Source organism: Protopterus annectens, chromosome 2.part2 (assembly GCF_019279795.1).
Source record: "Protopterus annectens isolate FY-2018-M chromosome 2.part2, PAN1.0, whole genome shotgun sequence".
NCBI classification, from domain to species: Eukaryota; Metazoa; Chordata; order Ceratodontiformes; family Protopteridae; genus Protopterus; species Protopterus annectens.
This window is the reverse complement of record NC_056730.1, coordinates 205,248,083-205,254,915: the sequence shown is the minus strand read 5'-3', so window position 1 is coordinate 205,254,915 and position 6,833 is coordinate 205,248,083.

The window sequence follows — 6,833 nt, the reverse complement described above, 5'->3', positions numbered from 1 at the left end:
AAAAATATCATTAGAGCTGTGCACAGAAGTCCATTATCTTTTGGAGTGGGGCTAGGGATGCAGTCTGTGTGTGAAAACAGGATGGTTACATGATTGCATTCATCAAGGACTTGTTTTGGTGGATAGAAGGATCAGATTGGTGGATTTGTTTCTTGTTTTTGCTTCTGGTGACCATTTGTCATACAGGTATGCTTGCCTATTGCGGCTTTCTTCATATCCTCATGATTGTGATTTTTTTTTATATTCGTGTAAGTTGTGGTATGTATGTCATTTATTATGAGTAGCATGTTTCCCTGCCATCTCATGTATTCACCCCATTATTATCATTTTTCCTACACTAGATGACCTTCCTTGCTAAATTATCTGTAATTATTCAACTTTGTCTCCAATGTGTGATGTATTTTTCTATGTGATATTTTGAGTTGTGGTTTGGTCCATTTGAAGATGGCAGATGCTCTCTGGTGGGTGACATTTGTCACAGATTACTTTTTTCATTATTAGAACTTCAGTCCAACTTTATTTATTTAAGTATGCATGTATGTATGTATGTATGCATTATTTTGTCTCCAACTGAGGCCACTGAAAAGGACTGGGGATCAGGGAAAACCATTTGGTGTGGAAGTAGTTGACCCTGTATTTTTGTAAGGGGAGCAGAAATTTATGAGGCAGCTGTACCCACCAGGAAGAAGTACAGAACTAACTCAAAAAACAAGCCATCCTGGTGGAATCACAAACTCAATAGGCTGTATATCAGAAGGAAAAAAATGTGACAAAAATTAGGAGGTGCAGCACCCTGCAAGAAAATAGCAATCAAATCCAAGTAAACAAACAACACAGAGGAGAAATTCTACTGAAGGCAAATTTGAGGTAAGTTTGGCCTCCCAGGCCAAAGACAACCACAAAGGTTTCTGTAGCTATGTCCGCAACCCAAAAGGCATTACACAGTTGTGTGCAAAGCTCATTGCAAAAAGAGCCATCTATACTGAGCCAGAAGATATAGCAAACCTCCTGGCTGATAAATTCAGCTCCAACTTTACCCCTCTCTCCCCTCAACCTTCTCTCAGGAAATATCATTCCCTACTATCACTAGGGAACAGGTTCTCACTGCTATCTGTAAGAGCAAGAACACTGCATCAGTTGGCCCAGACAATATCCCAGGATGCCTTCTAAAATAGCATAAAACATGACTTATCAGGGCCTTTGAATTACTATTAAACTGTAGCCTCCTTTGTGCCTCATGAATGGAGAATGTCACTAGTCATCCCTTTACCCAAAGATGGGCCATCTACAGACCCTGGAAACTACAGACCCATAAGTCTCACTAGTTTTATATGTAAAGCCATTTAAAGAATTATCATGGAGATGATCAATAGAGAGAAAGTAAACCTCCAGACACTAGATATAACCCAGTTTGGTTTTGTCAAGGGTAGATCATGCCTACTCAACCTGGTGGACTTCTTTGAGAAGGTCACCAAAGCAATGGATGAGGGCAGAATTGTTCACATTGCTTACCTTGACATGGCCAAGGCATTTGATAGAATAACCCACTTGGGCATTTTGGCAAATTCCAGAGTTTTGGTACAAACCTGTATTTGACTCAGTGGATGGCCAACTTGCTAACAAACAGGACCCAAGAAGTTAGAATTGGGGAGTCCACCTCTCAAAGAGGCCATTCACAAGTGGAGTCCCTCTGGGATCAGTCCTTGGACCGCTCCATTTTGGCATTTACTTCTCAGAAGTCAAGGACAATTTCAGTGGTCTCTGGCTGATGTCATTGAATATCACACTGACACAAATGTTCTCCAGCAGGGGCTGATACACACCAACAACTGGTTCCAGAGCCATGGACTAAAGCTAAATGCCAACAAATGCGTAATAGTATCCTTTGGGAACCTGTCCATCCCTGGTAACTATCAAATTGACAGTACACCGCTTAGAGTTGACCCAGTAATCAGGGATGTAAGGACACACATAGATAGTAATCAAGTCTTTGACCATCATTTTTCTACAGTGGTCAGCAAATCATTCTGTGATGTGCAACTTATAAACAAAAGTATGGCATCTAAGTCCAAGGAAGTCATTATTCCACTGTATTCAGCACTCATCAGACCTATCAAATACAATGCTCCCTTTGATATGTACCTAACCAGGCATATACAAAAATTGGAACATCCACAGAGGTTCCTCACTAAAAGACTACAGGGCATGAGTAAAATGTCCTATACAGACTACATCAAGGCACTATCCCTGTATTCTATTTCTTACAGACTTTTGAGGGAAGATCTATGCCTGGCATACAGGGCATTGTCAGACCCCATTCTGACGGGCCTCCTGCATATCCACAAAACAAACAGCACCAGAATTACCCAGTCTAAAGACTTAAACCTTGCCTGTAATATAAATAGGACCTGCTGGAGAAATAGGTATGTATCCCAGAGACTACCCTGTCTATGGAACAGGCTCCCCATCCATGTGAAGCAGAGATCCTCCCTAAACCAATTCAAGTGCAACTTGGACAATTGGATGTGAAACCAGAAATGTATCCCTTGTTTGACACCTATGTCTGTAACGGACACAGGCAACCTGTAAATGGTTTATCTCCCAGGCTGATGCTTACACTTATCAAGGGTATCAGAACTTGTCAGAGATTTGGGATGCATGACTAGGCTTAAAAGGCCTTGTGGTCATTAGCCTAGTAAACATCTATTTACCTATGATTTTTCTGCTAATGTCTAGCATTTGCAAAACACACACACACACACACACACACACACACACACACACACACACACACACACACACACACACACACACACACACACACTACTATAAAATAATGCCACACAGACTATTGGTTTGTACATTAATGAAAGTTTATTGGAAAAAACACTTGTGCAGACTCTCCTTATGTATTGCAGGAACAGAGACAATACAACGGACCTTTTCTGTATGTCACACCAATAATTCAAACAAATTTTAACACAGTTCAAGGCTTACAACTTCTATCTTTTTGGATTCCAAATGGAAGATTGTTGAATTTCTTCATTAAACCTGGAGTCTGTTCACTTTTGCTGCAGCACACTATCATTTGCTGTTGCTCCAATCAAGGACTCTCCCTGCATTGAGAAGGCAACTTATCATACATGGCCATAAGCCATCCTCTTATACACCATTTTTAATTCAAGACCTTTATTATAAAAGCAGAAAGCAGCATTCTATAAGTTACACAGGTTTAAATGTCCTTATTACATTATTACATTTTCAAATGCAACATGTACTCACATTGAGAAAAGGCAACAAACCGTAGGTACAGTTTTCGTTACTATTGTTGTGTAGTATACACTTGTGTTTTCTTTTAACAGTTTTCATTCACTCCAAAATTACATACATTTGATAATTCCTCCCTTCCCTTAAAACGCACTTGTCCACCTGAGTATTGTTCTAACAAAATCCATTTATTTCTAAGAAATGCACTCCTTCACTTTTCTGCCAATCCCACCTCCAGTTCAAATCACCTTTCAGTATTCAAAACTTCCATTATGGGTGGTACAGATTTTGAATTCCATTTTCTAACATTTGCTTTCTTGGAATCCAGTATCATTAAACTCAGTTAGTCTTTGCTACTTCTAGGCAATTAAGATCCTTTACACAGCTCAGGAAAAAAATTCTTTAAATCATTGCCTAGGTGTGTCAATGATGCAACAGGTAGCACATGTGACTTTATTGCTGGAAGACCAGATTCCTACTCTGGGGGATTGGATCACTGGCAATGCAGTGCAACATTAGGAGGTACTACACTACTGTGTGGGTTATCCTGTGGATGAGATGTTAAATCGAAGTCCATCTGCTTCAGTTGGTGGTGGCTTTACTTGTTGTAAAAGATCTCAGTGCACTTATCAAACAGAGTAGGGGAAGTTCCCTGAGGACATGGCCAAATTACCCTAGTAGTAGAAATACCACTTTATAATTGCATTGAGAAGAGCCCACTAGTCTAGTGTCTAGTGAGATTAGCTAGTCAACAAAGGGTAAATAAATAAACAAAGATGTATGGGTATGGGATGTGATATAAAACAAGCAGGGTACACTTAGCTGGGGATAGGGTGGGGTATGAACATCATTGTTCTGACTGCTGCCCCAACCCAGAAGGACATTACAGGGATTCATTACACATGATGGCTCAAGACGGCCAGTGGTTGGGGACATGCACACCCTGGAAGCCCAGTGATAAGGGCCAGCTGGGTGAGTAAGTCTGCTATGTACTCCAGCAGGCTCCTCAATCAGGCCACAGATTGACCCACTTCTACCTCTCTGTGGCAGCCTCTACCACCTACTCCAAATTAAACTGGGCCACCAAAGGTGGTATAAGGGTATTGGGTTGTACCCTAATATTTTCCAGTGTGTTTAGGAATGTGGAGTGGGGGTCTTGGGACATGGTGAGGGATCTATAGCAGGCTACAAACTGGACTTCAGTTTTACCCAGTGTTAGTTGTACCTGAAGTATCTCTGATGCGTTAAGTTGGGCTATGAGTCTGGAGGTGTGCATATCCTTTATGAATATGGATACACCACCACCTTTAGTGCTTAGGTCCAGGTTTAGGGGCCGAAAGGTGTGATGTGAATTATAGCCTAGTAGTGCTGGGGTGCTGTCCCTAGCCTTGAACCAGGTCTCAGTCACTGCACAGATGTCGATGTTCTCCATTGTAAGGAGTGCTTCGATACAGTGCATTTTGAGAATTAGACTTCTAGCGTTGACTAGCATAACCCTCAGATTTTGCTTGCTTGTAGCGGTTATGGTGGTAATTTTGCCTTTAGGACATTGCTTAAAGGCACTATAGAGGTGGCAAGAGCCTTGGCCAGTATCCAGAATCCCTGGGGTGACAGGTGCAGGCCATCTCTGGTGAAGCATCAAGTTCTGTCAATCATGTCATCCCAGGCAGACAGATACTGAATCCCCTTAGAATGACACCAGAAACTTAGCCAATTGTTGAAGTCAATCATTTTCTGCTTGTACTGTGGTATCATTCTGTGTGATGGTAGGATGCTACTCAGAGCTAGGGTGATACCTGCCTGGGCTACAAAATCAGAGAACTCCTCTATGTCTCTTTTCATGTTGTCCAGGGAGGTACGTCTCACATCATTTACACCACCATGGACAATGACAGAGTCATATTTGTACCTGTTGTTGAGTGACCTAAGTACATGCATTATGTGGTGGATCCTAGCACCCAACAGGCAGCTGACTGTAACTTTCTCCTTATTCATCCTAGTGAGTGGGACAGCAGTATGCCTTACTATTGAGTCACCTATGACTAGTGTATTGGTTAAGTTGTTTTGCCTTATGGGCTTTGGTTGAGTGGCACACTTTAATGTGAGCTATGTGTCTCATGGTTTGTGCTGGGATGTGGTGGTTGTTTGCGTTTCTACCTCGGAGGTCTCTGTTGTTTGGGCAGATTAGGTGGATTGTAATGACAGAAATTTGACTGGATTTTTATGGTTAAAATTTTCTGAAATGCGCAATTTTTTCATTATTGTATCATACATTTTGTTTCATTGCTTACTGGAAAAACATGCAAAACTACAAATTTATAACACACTCTAACAAGTGGTGCTGTATTATACATAGAATTTAATTTAATACAATCAGGAAGGTGAATCAAAGAACCCATATGTGTATGCATGTCCTAAAAATGTGAGCAAGGAGCCTATGTTCTGTAAATTTTATTTCTTTGGCATTTGTTGACCAGAGTAGCCTGACTGAGCTATTGCCCTTTTTCAGCAGAGGTACAAGGAGAAAAGCTCCACAATTATACATAGTAAAATGAGAATGTTACAGTAAGTAGAATAGGTCAATATGAGGCTACTGAGACTAACGAGTCTGTGTTTACTAAGGTCTATGGGTGGGCTATCCTTGTGTAACAACATTACAATGACTGTTTTCCATGCTGACCAATATTGCATCACCTTGAAATGATGCCAGAAACTAAGCCAATTAAAGTCAGTCATCTTTTCTTCATATTGTGGATTCATCCTTGGAGAAGGTCAAATGCTGCTTAATGCAAAACTCATGGCAGCCTGAGACACAGATTCTGAGAGGTCCGCAATGTTCCACTTCACATTGTCTAGGGAGGTACATCTCAGGTCATTTACACATACATGGACTATAACTGAGTCATACTGGTGAGATGGACATCAGTGTATGTCCTGTGACATGCTGTTTAGGGTTAGACGTATAGGCAACCTGAGATGTGGCTGTATGGGCTGATGTGAGTGTTGTTTTGAAAGCGTGAATTCAGGGTTGTTGAGGAGTTAGTTATGTGGACTTCACCAAGGAGGTCTTTGGGGTTTAATTAGGTAGGTTACATTTTTGGTATGTAGTTTCACACCAAGATTTTGACACCAGTTATTTATTTGAGACAAACCTCCCTGCAGGATGGATGGCCAAGTCATTAGAGGATTCAGTAACTGCATCTAGCTTGCAGTCATCTGCAAAGTAGAGGTCATCATCCACTTTACACTTTTATCATTACTATTATTATTATTATTATTACTACTATTATTATTATTATTATTATTATTATTATTATTATTACTATTATTATTATTATTGGTCAGTATTACTTGTAATCATCCACTATCCTCAATCATTATTTGCTATTAGAAGGGACTTCAGATGGTGTATTATTAGATGTGAGGATTTTAAATGTTGTTTTTCATGAGGGAGAGCTCTGGGTAAAACAGCATTATTTTGCCAGGGGGGACTGAGCATAACTTGAGAGTTACAAAGCCATGTTTCAGTATCTGTTACAGCTTCCTGAGTATTTTTTTTTTTTTGA